Below are 16,253 nucleotides of genomic sequence, written 5' to 3'. Positions count from 1 at the left end.
TTGGGCGGTCGCACTTGTCCCGGGAAGCGAAGAAGCTTGGCTTGGCATTTGGGTTGCCAATCACAGCTGCTCCGTTTTCTTGGGACAGCTCCTTTCGGCAGGCGCCGCATCGAAAGGTGGGCCGAGGACCTTTGGGCTGCTGCCGCATCCGGGTGACCACGCGGCCGGTGCACGCAGGCTTCACCGGGTTAAACCCCAGGACGCCGCAGATGCCCCACAACTGTGAGGAGACGTTGTGGCCGCCAGCGCGAGACGTCCGGGGGGAAGAGGTGCGGGCTCCTGTGGTAGCAGGCCGTGGTCCCGGCAGAACTTGTCCCTGGCCTTATCGTCCTGGATCATCGAGCAAAACGACATGAAGTCGGGGTCCTTTCTGGTTGCTCCTGTCGCCATGGCGTGCAGTCACAGTGACGGTTCGGTGCAAGCAGCGAATCTTTTAAATTTCAAGACTCTGCCCTCATCAGGCCCTCAATCCTACTCACCCACTCGTACAGCACATTTCCTCTTTCCTCTGCGCACCACACCCACCGAAGGGGGCTTGGTACGGAGGGTACGGCCCGACACTCCCAGTTGCGGCTATTGCACTTTTAGATTTTTTTTTCACATTCCCAGCTAACCGCCACGTGCTTTTTTTCCTCACTAAATATATGCAGTGGCGTCTGCAGGAGTGGTGGTGGGCGGCTTCCACGCTTCGCCAGAATTCGAGTGCTCGAAGGGCAATCATTCGTGGAACTTCTGCAGAAAATATCCTTGTCCTACAGTAGCTCTCACACCCACCCATCACCCTTACCTTTCACTGAATTTCGAGTAGCAAGCTTAAGTTCTCATGAAATGTGCAGTGGTCGAAGAACCCTTTCCTTACTTTTTTTCATTTTCGTTACTCCCCCCCCCCCCCTGACAGCAAAGTGCGTGCAGCGTGGTCAGCCTCAACGAACTAAACTGATCAAGTGGGACTTAATAGGAACAGGCCCATTCGTCGCAGCCAATTCGTCCTTAGAAAAGTGATCATAGAGAAACTAGGCCAACAGGGCCTCTCGTTCTAGGTGATCCCGTACAAGGAAATGTTGTAGCGCTGACCTTATCCTTCTTGGAAATGTTGCCTCGCAGTTCCATTTTTGCCGGATGTCGAGGAGAAGCGGGAAGCGAGTTAGTGGCTTCTACCCTGATAATTATTCAAGGTTGACCTCGTCAGTGTTCGTTTGGTCCTCTCCTTTTCTTTGTTTTAACACAAATTTTAACACAAATTCCCCTGCCCTTTTCTCATTTCCCATCTTGTCGAAAAAAAAATGCTCACAGTTTTTGACCGGGTCCAGCCTTGCCTTTCGATGGCGTATATAGGTCATAGTAAAAAAGACAATAATGAAACGAAAGTTAGTTGAATCGAACAAAAGTTAACCAGCAATTATTCGCTGGTCAGTAGAAAAAAACAAAAGATCAAAGCATTACAAACCGAAAATGCATACCCAAACCGCAAAGGTATACCCAATACAGCCCGGGCTCTGAATTACTAAAATTGAAAATTAAAAAAAAAAACAGGCAAACAAACTCTGATATAAAGTACTCACATGATTAGCTGCGCAAAACAAAAAAATAAGACAGTAAGACGCTCTGCCTGGTATGGCGTGTTCCCCGAAAGTTGTTGAAGAGGAGTGTAAGAATGTTTATGCATATGTAGAGAATTATACGAGTTTTTGTACTCTTTCATTTCAACATGATAGACAAAAATGTAAATGGGGACGAGTTGGCCGAGTTTCCAGTTGCGATGGGTTACGAGTTTCCCTAGTGCGAGATGGCCTATGACGACTTGTCCTATGTGACGAGTTCACCTACGACGAGTTGGCTGTGACGAGTTCACTTACACTCTGAATTATTTTCGCACATGTTAAAAATCAACCCAATAAATTTTGACGCCACCTGAACTCTAAAAATCGAAACGAAGACTGGAATGAATTCACATAGGCGAAAACGTCGTTCTTAAGAAGTTGAAACTGCAAATGAATTTAATGATGACAATTTTTTAATATAAATTACAATTACTCTGATTCCCGCCCTGCAATTTTCAGCGTCGCGCGATGAAGCGCACTCGGGCAGTTATTTCCCCGCTTACATTAATCACGTAACGACTCGTATGGACCAGGATGTAAATACTTGCCTACTTGCAGACCACCGATCGCTTTTCAAAATATTGCACAGTTCAAACAATAACGCCCAGCATAAAATTGTTGGCTGATAGCGCTCTGATCAGGTCGCACCTTCACTACGCTTTCGTGGCCTGAAACCCGGATATAAAAAAAGAATCATTACAAATTCGAGCTAATTCGAATGCAAGCTGTTGCGCTTATCCATAATATTGTTACGGGACTCCGAAGACTCTCGAAGACTGCGATCACTCCCCCCTCCACCAACTCATACAGAATAAAAAAGAATCCAACGCTGAAATCCTGAATGAAAGCGACAGGTTTCGATTCATTGCTATCGTAAAACCCGGTTAATTGGGCCCCCGTTAATTCGGAATTTCAGTTAACTAGGCCTGGGCGTCCTGTTTGTTCAACTTCTGTTTCAACTTCAAGTTCTGTTTGTTCAATGGGTGAAAACTCTCATTAATGTCTGACAGATTCGGCCGCAATTGGGTTGATTGGAACACACACACACACACACACACACACACACACACACACACACACACACACACACGCACACACACACACGCACACACACACGCACACACACACACACACACACACACACACACACACACGCTGCAAATGTTATGTTCATTTTTTTTTTCAGGCATGTGTCATGTGTTATTGCGTCGGCAAACGGTAATGACTAATTTTTAATTAAAAATTAAGAGTTTGGTGGTGTTGAAAGCCTCTTTCAGTTGTTATGACTGTACTGGCAATGTTTCCAACAGTCGTTTAATTCGCACATTCTCTGCGGTCCGTGCAATCCGAAATATAAAGATTGTGCAGTATTTGTCGTAGCCACCTTTTATTGCCTGTGGGCGTTTCAAAATTTCTGATTCGCGAAGTTTCTCTCCACAATTTTTTTTGTTCTGGTCATTGCTCAGTTAGAACTCTATAAAGAGCATCCGTTTCCCTCTAGTCCTCAATCTTACCCGCAGCATACACCACGTTATTATATACGCAAGAATGCTGTCATACGCTTGTCAGTTTTCCGTACTGTCCTTTCGTATCGGCAGATAAATAATCATTTTGCCGTGTAGGTTTATGTAAGTCCGGAACTTCTTGGCCCTTGTGCGTATCCCGCCATGGTGGCGCACTGGCTAAGGCACTGTTAGTGGTTCTACATTGTGCTGATTAGCGCTAGGTCTTGGGTTCGATCCCGCCTGTGGTGGCCGCTTTTCAGATGAAACCAAAAAGCGAAAACCTCTGTGTGCTTGGTCCGTGATTTCGGCGCACGTCAAAGATCCCCAGGTGGGGGTCCGGACAGTTTATCGAACGCCGTTTTATCGAACACCATATTATCGAAGTCGTTTTATCGAATGCCGTTTTATCGAACGCCGTTTTATCGAACGCCGTTTTATCGACGGACGTTTTATCGAAGCCGTTTTATCGAAAATGTTTTTCTCGGCCTTTTCATTTGAGAATTCTGCAGTATATTTTTTTCGTTTCCTCTATGCGGTTTCTTATTATTTACCAAAATTTGTAGTATATATAGTAGACGAATTTTATTTCCTGTATGCTTTTAATGTTTTTGGGTTCATTTCTTATTCGGTTCATTGTGCAGGCGGAACTTCTATAACGGCTCTCCGTCTCTGTATTCTCCTCCATTTGATCCGCCGCATACACGACATTATAGCGTATAGGCTATAATGCCCTGATATTCTTCTCAGTTTTTCATACTCCGCCTTTGTATCGCCGCCTAATTTTTTTCCCACGTGTGTTTACGTAACACACTTCTTGGCGCTTGAGCAACCCCGTCGCGGTGGCTCAAGAGCTAAGGCGGTGTTAGTTACTATACCATGTGCCGCTGAGCCCAAGGTTGTGGGTTCGATCCCGGCCGCGGTGGGCGCTTGTCGGGTGAAGGCGAAAAGCGAAAACCCCCGTGTGCCAAAATTTTGGCGCGCGTCAAAGATTTCGAAGTGGTCAAAATTATTCCGGAGCCTGCAACTACGGCGCGCCTCGTTGCCGAGGTTTTTCTTGGACGCGTTAAACCTCAAAATCAATCAAATCAGCGCTTGTGCGTCCAGTGTCAAAACTTTAAACTGGACAGCTAGTAAAAGCCCGCTCCGACATTTCTAGCTCTTTTGATGAGTTCACTAATGACGAGTTGGCTGTGAAGGGTTCGCTTGTGAGTTCTCTGGACTCCGCACCTAGCTCTGTTGGGGCCTCACTTTCACTGTCGGACCCCCTAACCCCCCCCCTCTTCTATTCATATAACACTAATCCTTCAGAAGTTCTTAGAAAGATATTTCTCCAGATGCAAACAATGTGACCGTATGGTCCGCGTAGGAGTTGCGTGCAAACCACATGACTAGAAAAATTGGGAGAGAACGAGAGTTGTTACCACCACGTAATGAAGAATCATGGCGCAAAGGATATATTTTGCGATAACAACCTAAATAAACATCCAAAGTATATTGGTTCAGAAGAACGTGTCGTTGGGCGAGTTGGTGCATCTTGGTCAATGAACACGGGCTTTGCGCGAAAAAATTACGCCCACCTCCCCTCGCGGAAACACTGGTGTGATGCGACGCTGAAGGGGGTCCCATTGGCGTCGCATCAAGCAATCGTCGGGTACGGCAAGAGAGCAAGCGCAAGCGCAAGCGTGGACGACCGTCCACTGAGAGACCGGCCGGAGCGCGGCAGGCACTCCGCTTCTATGCGCAGCGCACCCGAAGGAGAGGAGACGGCGGAGAGAGAGAGTGCTGCACATGCGCACAGTGCGCAGCCGCGCGCAGCGCGACCGCAGATGTTGGGAGAGAGTGTTATCGGAGAGAGGAGAGGGGGTGAGTGGAGGAGAGACGCAGCTGTGCGGACGCAGACGACGGACGCACGCAGGACAGGGCCGCCGGCAAGAGATGCTCCTCTCAGCATCGCATCTATAAGACACCACACACAGGACGGAAGGGACGAGCGCAAACTCTCAACTAAACTTTCGTTCAGTTGATAGCGCTTGTCCCGTCCGTACTGTGTGTGGTGTGTTTTTCGCGCAAAGCCCGTGTTCATTCACCAAAGTACATTGCTCTCGGGGTTAGGTTTGCTCTCATAGTACAGTGTCAAATTCTGTAAGGGGGCATTCATGCTTGAGTGCAATCAATGAAGACCAAAAATTTAAAAAAAATCTAATAAAACAAAGGTGATCGAAAACTCAGAACAGATACGTCGGTATATATAAGCAGGTTTTTGTAGGTAACGCACGGCAGAGACAATGTAGATTAAAGCTAACTGCAGGTTAGGTAATGCGATGGCCAGTTAAAGAAAATAAAACCCCGAAAATACAATGAAAGCCGCCAAACTACACTTTCGATAAAACGGATGTAGGTGGTTTGATAAAGCGGCATTCTATAAAACGGCGTTCGAAGAAACTGGCATTGTTTGATAAAACGGAACCGCAAACGAACCAACCTGTAGTATGGTGACTAATTTTGTAACTAACTTTTTTCTCGTCAGTTCTAACCAAGGCATCGAGAACAGTAGGACAAGGCTTGATAACCCCTTAGTACCTGCACACAGTGCCCACGAAGAATTAGGAATGCAGAAATCGGGAAAGATTTTTGCTAGCGTTCCAGTTCGGTTTTGACATTGAGCTCACAAGCACCAAGAAGTGCCTTACTTATGTAGGACATATGCGGCGAAATCATTAGATTTGATTAAATACAAAAGCGGTTTATACAAAAAAGTACAAAGGTCATCGAGGCATTCTCGTCCATACGCCACAATGCCGTGATATACATCGGATCAGAGGGTGAAATAGAGATATAAGGTGATTCGTTATCGCAGTACCACCAGCGCAATGAACAGAAAAAAAATAGTGATGGCAAATTTCGCTCATTACAACAACAAAATGGACGAAGGAAATAAAAGACAACTATAAAGACTACAAATACTGTTAAATAGACTCGCTGTGCAATTTGCAAAAAATATAGCGAAGAGGAAACTAAAAAAACGTACTGCAAGGTTTGTCACACAAAAAAGACGGAAAAACACTTTCGATAAAACGGCTTTGACAAAACTTCCGTTGATAAAAATGCGTTCGATAAAATGGCGTTCGATAAAGTTTCCAGACCACATGGGGCAGTAGACTTGTAAACAGTGAATTAGCTCTTCTTGATTTTCGATAACAGGAATTAGAGTGCTTCGTGCTCATGAGGTACTTGAGTCGGGGATATGGCCCGTTCGTCACATGGCCTTTCGTCATAGGCCAGTTCGTAATAGGCCGTTTGGTCACATAGGGTCATTCGTCATAGGCCGGTTTGTCACATGGGGAAGTTTGTCATAGGTGCAAAAAACGAATGTCCACGTGCTTTTTTTGTATACATGTGGGTACAGCGAAGTAGGTAAGGCGGTCTTTCCAAAAGTAAGAAGCGAGGCACACATGATTTCTTTTTTCTATCTTTTCGGCCGTACATCTGAGAAACTCAAGCAACGAATGCAAGCCAGAGGGGGCAAGTAGGGTGACCTGGGTTGATCAAGAATATAGATAGAGTTCAACAACCTTAGACAGAAAAGTCGGGCAGGGACGCAGCCATAAAGTTCTGGGAAGACGAGCTACATGAACGCACGTCCCCATTTTCAGTGCTGCGGCCGGCTTCGGCACCCTCCACCGGAACAGGCCACTCGTCATGAGAAAACTGGTCAAAGAGGCATCTGGTTTTAAGTAGTCCCGTAATAGGGAAAGTGGCAGCACCGACCTTCTCGTTCTTGGAAATTTCGTCTGGAAGTTTCATTTTGGGCGGATGTCGAGAAGGGGTAAAGGGGACGTGTTAGCGGCTTCAACTCTGATAATTCGCACCAGGTTGTGCCTTTGGCAATTGGTGGCCTGGTCTTCCCTTTTGCTTTTTTGCAGGTGGTGGTTAAAATTATTTTTTAGTTTAACACGCTGTCTCTTCCTTGTCTTACTTCTCTTTCCAAAAAAATGTGTCACACGGGTCGGGAAAGATATAGTACAAAATTTCTTAGCTCCTCATTGCTGAAAAGGACTGCGAGAATCATGTTTTTGTGAGAACAACGTGTGCAAATTACTTATAATTACACTTTCTTACCCAGTAACCAATACGCAAGAATGTACAAACAATAATTAGTGATGCCTTATCACCGCTTACGTCTAAACACCGCAAATGTTTTACCTTTCCTGTGACGAACTTTCCTAAGTGACAAAACGTCCTATGACGAATGGGAACGAGCCCACTCGTCACAAGTCCACTCGTCACCGGAAAACTCGTCGTAGGCCAACTCGTCACTCCGGCCTTATGGTCAGGGCTGCCAACCTGCGGAGCCACTTTTCCCCTAGCTCAGATAAAAAAATTCCGTAGATTTCCCCACATTTTTGATGAATGTGGTTATCAGATGTTTTCTCTCAGATATTGGGCTCTAGCTATGCGATATGACTGCCTAATTTACTTTTAAGGCATAATTATGAATTTGTTTGAACCGTTTTTGAAGTAACAGAGATGAAGGTGAAAAAAATGTTCGAGCACAATTCGTATTGCTTTAAATATTTTATTGCACCCCTTCCACCCCTCCCGATCCTCGTGGAAGAGCCAAATTGCATCGCCAACAGCGCCTCGACCTTACCCCTCCAGGGAAAGCTCTCCAACAATGGGACCACCAAATCAGCCACACAGATATCTCCAATACGCCGCCCGCTCTTCCGCCATGGGAACGTCCGGCACTCAGCCTACTTCGTCGCCGCCCCATAGAGAGACGTCGAAGAACTGTACGGGAGCAGTACATTGCCCAGTTGGCCCACGACAAAGGCCCTGAGGAGTTAGACATCTTTACAGATGCGGCTATTAGCGGCGTGAGCGCAGCAATAGCCTGGACTTGCCCCGAAGACCCAATCCTGAATGTATCTCGGCAGATCAGCAACACGTACGGCCTTACTGACGATGTCGAGCTATTTGCCATTCTTGGAGAACTCCAACAAATTAAAACCTCCTAGCAACCCGACTATCACCATTACCGCATCATTACCGATTCACACGTTGCCCTCGAGGAACTCAAAAAGGCTTATACACAATCTCACCGCCAACCACATTATAAGCGCAATTCAATCCTTGCGCGGACAAGGCATTAATATTCGTCTGGCTTGGACACCTGGTCACACAGCTGGAGCGATTGGAAACCAGCAAGCACACAACGCTGTTAGGGAGTACCCTCTTTCGACTCCTCCCCTGCTACCACGCCCGCTCACGAAACTTCACCTACATATTGAGCCTGGTATCAAAAAAGACGACAACTGCGGCAACAAAGTCAACGGCGGCTCAAAGAAGCTACCCCCCCCCCCCGGGCTTTCTCCTTGCTTCGATATCCCTCTCTCGGCAGGGCGAAATCTTTATTAACAAGGCATGTGCGGACGCCGCCTACACTCCGGACATTGTCGCAAATGGTACCAGGGCAGCACACCCCTTTCATACGCACCTACGTGCCATTTCTGCGGTGCCGCTAATACCCTCTCGAACTTGTTTCACGTAATATGGTCTTTTCCCACATTCGAAAGCGGCCGAGAACAGCTGGTAGCCAATTGCCCACCACCACGTACGAATGCGCAGCACCTGGAGCGCTTGCGTTCCGATGACAGTGTTCTCGAACGCGTAGGAATTTATTCACTTGCCAGTGGTCTTTACACAGCAGTGTAGAGCTGTCTGACAGCCCTAGTAGGGCCTGCAAACGAACAATTTGTGTTTAATAGCGTACATGACATTTTCATTAAGGCTTTCCACTCCCCTTCCCTCATCTTCCAATAACCCCCAGGGCCTCAGGCCTATTTCTAAATAAAGTCGTTAATTCATTCATTTCATCAAACCACAAAACCAATAGAGGGTCATTACGTGGGGTGGGGCATCTAATAGTGAATAATACATATGAAAATTACCTAGAAAGTAAAAGCAATCGCTCAGCGCACACACAACGATACGACATTGCAAGAAGCACTACGTGTTACATCGCCTTGTATATAAGCCGAAGACGTGTTAAATAATAAAAATAACATAATCAAGAGAACCGCAATTCAATGCAAAACACAAAAATCTTGTACTACGACACAGAGCACTTGTAATAGCATCCAAGTATCTATGAAAGAAGGATAATAGGGACGATCACAGCCGATGCGCAGTGCATGACATATTCGAGCAAGTAAGTTTATGAACTTCATCAATCATGTTCTTTTGCTATTTTAAACCAGCAGTGTCAAACGTAGGAGCGATAGCGTCGCTCGATGCACATTAACGGGAAATAAATATCTGCGCTTCATCCAGAAACTCAAAGGCATAGGTACATAAACAATAATAAATGGTAAACTTCCCCATTACACGACTGAAGGCATAAGTCCACGTGGACGCAAAACATTTCCCTAGATTTTGACCAATTTCCTCTTTTCTCTAGAGACAACCCAAATCCCCTAGATCTAGGGAAATTTCCCTATAGGTGGCAGCCCTGCTTATGGTACTGTGCCATCTCGAGATAGGAACTCTCGTGCAAGGCGCCTTTTCGTCCCATGGATTTCGTTACACCGCGGCCGGGCGAACAAAAGCCTACAAGCCCTGACCGGAAATTGGTGTAGAAAGCCTGTCTGAGGATGGTTTCTACAATGGTAAATTCGTTAAGGCTGTTTAGGAGGGCGTGGGGAGGTCTGTGCGAACAGCAGGTGTGCGTAAAGAGCTCTTTTTTTCTTTGGGAGGAAGAAGGGGAGTGGGCGCGAGGTCAGCGCGACGTGCACTTCTTCAAGTGCTGATCGTCAGGGGTGTTGTGTTGGTGTACTTCCGTATTTTCGCACGTATAACCTGCCCTTGCACACAACCCACGCCCACACTAGCTGGAGGATTTCTTTCTATGTAAACACTGAAGGACACACCACCACGCATTGAATTAGTTTTGAAATTGTTGTTTTTGTTAAGTTTATGAATTGTGGGGGATTAACGCGCCGGCGCTACACGTGATGAGGCGCGCCGTAGTGGAGGGCTCCGAATTCATTTTGACCACCTGGAGATCTTTTAGGTGAGTGCGCTGAAATCTCGAACACACGGGCCTTTTCGCTTTTCGTCTCCATCTGAAAAGCGGCAGCCGTGACCGGGAATCGAACCATCTCCTTAGGCTCAACAGCACAACGTTTATCCAGTGCGCCACAGTGGCGGGTAATTGTTTGTTAACATGTTCCGTTGTCGCTTTCCACGATGGTAGTACTAGTCATCGCCATATCCAGCTATATCGTCGTATTCCTCATGCAAGAATGGCGGGTCCGGATTGTTTCGTCCGGGCCCGCCATCCCCAGCTCTCTCGCTAAAAATTACGACCTCTCAGGAACCTAGAAATACCATTTCAGGAAAGTGATATTTCGCATAGACCAAGAACGTTGCTTTGACATCAAACTCTAAAAATACTTTCGAGGATTCTGAGTTTGTTGCGTTATTCGCTGTCAAAAGTTACTCCCAATGCATTTCTATGGAATAGTTTTCATGGCTCTAAACTTAGGTCGCGCAACTTGATAAACTTGAAACTACACACGAAGCAAGTTTTTGTCCCCAATATTATTTGTGCGAAAATATATTACATTTCCCTGAATAACTACCGAGTAATCACTACTGAAAGGACTGCCATGAGCCAGAAAGTTGCACCTGCCTATATTTTGCATATTGAATACATTTTCTGCAGGGTAAAAGCCACAATCACTCATTGTCACTCATCTCACTGGAACTACGGCTTGGGCCGCAGTCGTCACTGTCATAGAGAATGTCACCTTCAGTTCAGCTCGGGCTGTTAGTAAGCAGCATTTCTTAAATCTCCAGCGAACCATCTCCCTTGGAATCTACTTCCATGCCTTGGCGATCCATTACAAAACAGTGCAATAACAGGCCTACAGGCGAGGCCTGTCGGTGTTAAGTCATGGAGACCTTCAGCCGCCCATTCAGTGTAAAAATTGGTTTAATCACGGAAACATCAATACGCTGAATGGTCTATTCAATCAAACATCAAGAGGCATCGCCACCTTCCATTGTTCAATTAATGAATAATAGAATAATTGTAATGCAAGAATATGTAATTTTGAAACAGCTTACATTAAATTAAGCATCTAAAATAGATCAGTATTGCGGCGAAAGCCACCGCCTCATTTCAAGGAAAATGCAGCTGATACCTATATTCATCATAGAAGTTGTTTTTGAGTATTAGCACGCACACTTTATACTCTTGAAACGCGCTTTTCTTTTGCGGCAAACTCTAACTTACTTGACCAATATTTTTTTAGGGGGTTATATTATTTAGCTGTGTGTAAAAAAACTGGCGGTATCAGTGGGATAGCAGTAGCTTAATTAGATGCTATTGCTGCTGCAGGGGCCTCACGGCATAATGCGCGAAGCTGCACCGAAGAAAAACCTCGCATATCCGCACCTCTACTTTACCCCTGCAATGTTTCCATTTTTTGTTGCGGGTTATACGAGCCGAAAGTATCGTATCGACGATGGTACTTTAGTTACCATTGGACAGGATGGTGGACAGGTGTGTGTGACCACGTGATTGAACACGCAGCTGAAGCGCCGTTCGGGGGGAGGGCGAGAAGCGCGCTTGTGTTTTCAATGCTGCGCTGACACATCCATAGAAATTTGGGTAAGGAAAATATTTCTACGGAAATACCTAATCACTAGCTAAAAAGGGCGAGGAAGATGGGACACGGTCAAATCACGGGACCGCTAACAAAGAAGCACCAGGCTATAAAAGCTCCCGTTCCAGGATGAATATATTATCCTTGGGATCGTATGTCATCTTTTGGCCGGAGAAATATGGAGGTCGCGAAAACTCAGCGAGGCGCCCCTATGTCATTGTATGAGGGATACTCATATACGATCAGTAGGCAGAACAGATCGGGCACTTACTGTGTATGTAGGGAGCGAAAGCTCTGCAAGGAAAAGGTTACAACAGACGACTCCATAAGATCAGTAGTGGCGATCAGTGGATGCCACACTCATGCAGCGGACCCGACCGACATCAACATCCCGAAAGTGCGACAGGGCATGAAGAGACAAGATGGTAAGATGCCATCTGTTTTTCAATTTATGCGCATGTTTAAAAAATTCTTTCCTTTTTTTGTGCTTTGCTGACTGATTTTTTATTGGCGTAACATTCGTGCATATGCCTTTTACACTACCAGAGAATGGGAGCGAGCCAGCGCATCGCATTTTGCTTGAGACCACTGCATCGTTAAGCGAGCATACGGCTTCCCAGATGCCTTCGCCCAGCACACTCAAAAGAACTGTGGCGGCGCCCCAGCAGCTTGCGTCGTCTGCTGCCGCAAACTGGCACGCTCCAGGAACGATGACGCTGGGGCTAAGCCACGAGTGGCGAGTGCTGACCACGCGCTTGCGGTGCGCGCTGGGCACGAGCGTGGAATAAAGCGGGGCCTCGAGTTTGGGTCCACGGCGCTGTAGCGTGCAGACGTGTGTCTTCTCGTCTCTCTGTCGCCGTCGCGACAGAACCATTCGTAAGCAGCGGCAGAAGCACCAGAACCCTTACGTTCTGCCGAAAGCCCGAGAGGATATCATTATTCCACAGGAGTTCAAGGTATACCCGCTTAACTAAGAGTTGCCATTTCCAGCAGCTGCTGTTGGTGACATCTATAATATCCTTGTATTTTGCAGGTACCTGGGAGCGACGATTCACTTTTCTTGGCGTACGACAGTGGTGCTGGGGACAACGACCGCATTCTGGTCATCGGCACCGCAAAAAAATTTTTAACGTCCCTCTACTGCCTAGTGTTGGTTTATTGAGGGAACTTTCAAAGTGACGCCGTCACTGTTCTACCAGATTTACACAGTCCATGGTCTGTATCATGGTGCAGTGATCCTCCTTATGTATGCGTTGATTCCAAACAAGAAGGAGGAAACGTACCAGCGGTAAGTGTTACTGTAGCCTAATTTCAGCGGTCCGCTTCACTGCATGTGCATACTAATGACGCTATTATTCATTTGATTTTTTTTTCAGGCTCTTCTCTGTTCTGGCTGGTATGGTTTATAACGTGGCATGTGAGGTCATGTACAACGACTTTTAGGCGGCAGCCATTACAGCGTGTGCACGGCATTTTCCCCAGACACGGATACAGGGATGTTTTTTCCATCTTTGCCAGTCGGTTTACCGGAAGCTGTGCAAGTTTGGCATGCAAGCACGGCACAGAAATGACGAAGAATTCGCCATTCAGGTAATTTTAATAAGCGCACTCGTCATGGCTGTTAGCGCTCCATCCAAAAAAGCGGTATATTTTAAATCTAGATTGTTATGAAGTTGAAATAACGCTGCTGCCGTGTTTTCTACACGCACATTGGTATTGGGAAATTGCGAATTATATAAACTCGCGGTTAACCGCAACTTTGAGATAAGTTCCCATTGTTTCGTTTTTTAGATGCGCATGCTACCGGCATTGGAATTCCTGCCGGTGTCAGAGGTTGCGGACGCGTTCGACGACCTTCTTGAAGTCTGGCCAAGCTGCGCCTCAGATTTGGCCATGTACTTTGAAGACCCCTACATTGGTCGTCGGCGGCGCAACGGAATACAAAGTGTCCTGTTCGCGCCTCACCTGTGGTCCGTGCATGAAGCCGTGCAGCAAGATTTGCCACGCACGAACAACTCTGTGGAGGCCTGGCATCGCGGCTTTCATGTCTGTTATTGCACTGTGCCTGCAACGTATTCTGGTTATTATTTAAGTGCGCTCGTCAGATAAATGGAATAATTTTAATTACTACTGTTTCGTTTCAGTCAAACGTCGAGTGCTGTTTCCCACACCTGTGGGCTTTCTGAACTGCCTGAAGGATGTGCAAGGGCTGCAGGAGCTTAAGATGGCCCAGTCAGATGTCGGACAGCACCCTCTACGCCTCGCACGCAAATACCAGGATGTAAACGATCGCATCGCAAGAATCCTGGTTGTATACGACAGCGGAGCCCCAGTCAACACGCTTCGGAATATTGCCCGCAACATCCGCTTCTCAACTGATGCAGTGAACAACGTCGGAACCCAGCGTTGAAGACGCCTACACAACGAGACCGCGAGACAACAGTGCAATAGTACAAATAGCATAATAATACAAAGCGAGTGCTATAAACATTTGTTTTTTTCATGCACAACTTGTCTGCGTCATTTATAACCATTTGTTTACTTTTTCCGCCTGCCATTTAATACAATTGTGCATGCAATTATCAATTTATTTTAATTAACTCGGCATTACGGCACATTCACCTAACTGCCTACGTCATAAACTTTGAAGGAACACTTGCTCGCCTACATCCTTTTCAAATGGGCTACGTATAGAAGGCGGAAACATCACTTTTTTTTCATTTGTTTTTTTCATGCACAACTTGTCTGCGTCATTTATAACCATTTGTTTACTTTTTCCGCCTGCCATTTAATACAATTGTGCATGCAATTATCAATTTATTTTAATTAACTCGGCATTACGGCACATTCACCTAACTGCCTACGTCATAAACTTTGAAGGAACGCTTGCTCGCCTACATCCTTTTCAAATGGGCTACGTATAGAAGGCGGAAACATCACTTCAACGTTCCAAAACAAGCTCGTAATGCGAGTTTTCCGTGTGACGAATATCCCGATGATAGGAGAATTCATCGCACGAAATGCCCTGTGACGAGTAGACATTCCTGACCAGTTTACCTGTGACGAGTTGGCCTATGACGAGTGGACTTGTGGCGAGTGGGCCTAGACCCATGACGAATAATTCTATGTGACGAAACGGCCTATTATGAACTGGCGGTTCCCAGACAGTTTAGCGAACGCCGTTTTATCGAACGCCGTTTTATCGAATGCCGTTTTATCGAATGCCGTTTTATCGAACCACCTACGTCCGTTTTATCGAAAGGGTGGTTTTACGGCTTTCATTGTAACTTTCTGGGTTTATTTTGTTTAACTGGCCATCGCATTACCCTAACCTTGAGTTAGCTTCTTCCTACATTGCCCCTGCCTTACTTTACACACCAAAAAGCTGCCTATATAAGTTTACGCCTCTTTCGCGTGTTTTCTATCACCTTTGTATTAGTGAAACTTTTTTATTTTTATCATCTTCAACGATGGCACTCATCCATGAATGTCGACCTTGGTTACCTTACAGAACTTGCCACTATAGGAGCGACCCTAACTGCGTGCGGAATATTCCTTAGATGTGTGTCGGTGTATCTACGTTGGTGTTGCCAAATATATATCCCTTGCGCCAGGGTTCATCATTGTGTAACCCAAATTCTTCTCTTCCCCCAATTTTTATAGTCACATGAGGTGCACGGGACTCCTACTCGGACCATGTGTTCCCATTGTTTGCATCTCGAGAAATGTCGTCCCAAGAACTTTGGAATGATAATTGCTGTATGAGTGGAACAGGGGGGTCGGACAGCGAAAGTGAGTCCCCAGCAGAGGCGCTGGAGTCTACGAGAACTCGTCACAAGTGAACTCTTGATAGGTGAACTCGTCAAGTAGGAGAAGTCGTCATAGGTCTTCTCGCACTAGGCAAACTGGTAACCTAGGGCAACTCGAGAATTGCCCTTGCCGTCGCAATTTGCGTTTTTCGTTATGCATGCTCAAATTAAAAAAATGCAGGATTTCGTATAATTCTCAACGTATGCGTCAACACACTTACGCCCGTCCTTCGATTCACCAACCTTACGTTTCCTTTGTTGTCTTGGAGGAACACGCCAGACCAGACAGCGCATTTTGTTGGTTATTGTGTGATTTGTTCAGCTAGTCGCACGGGCCATATTAATTTTGTTCGCTCGTTCTCTTTTTTTTTCAATTTTAGATTTTTATTTTTAGGTAATTTCGTGACGGCGCTGTATTGAGTAGACCTTCACGATTTCTCTATTTTTGGCGTTTACTATTTTGATCTGACTTTTTTATGCCTTATGATAAAAATGTTTAAGAGTATGGGGTAAAAACCCCAGACATGCTGGGGTGCAATGAGGGAGGGAGAGATGAAAATGAATCATATGGTAACTTTTTCCTTGTTAGTAATTGATTGATTGTGGGGTTCAACGCGCCGACGCAACGCAGGTGATGAGGCGCGCCGTAGTGGAGGTCTCCGGATT

Source organism: Haemaphysalis longicornis, unplaced genomic scaffold, assembly GCF_048455015.1.
Source record: "Haemaphysalis longicornis isolate Haplotype H1 unplaced genomic scaffold, Haemaphysalis longicornis Haplotype H1 scaffold_2, whole genome shotgun sequence".
NCBI classification, from domain to species: Eukaryota; Metazoa; Arthropoda; class Arachnida; order Ixodida; family Ixodidae; genus Haemaphysalis; species Haemaphysalis longicornis.
The sequence above is the reverse complement of the archived record's forward strand: the minus strand, read 5'-3'. Positions refer to the sequence as shown.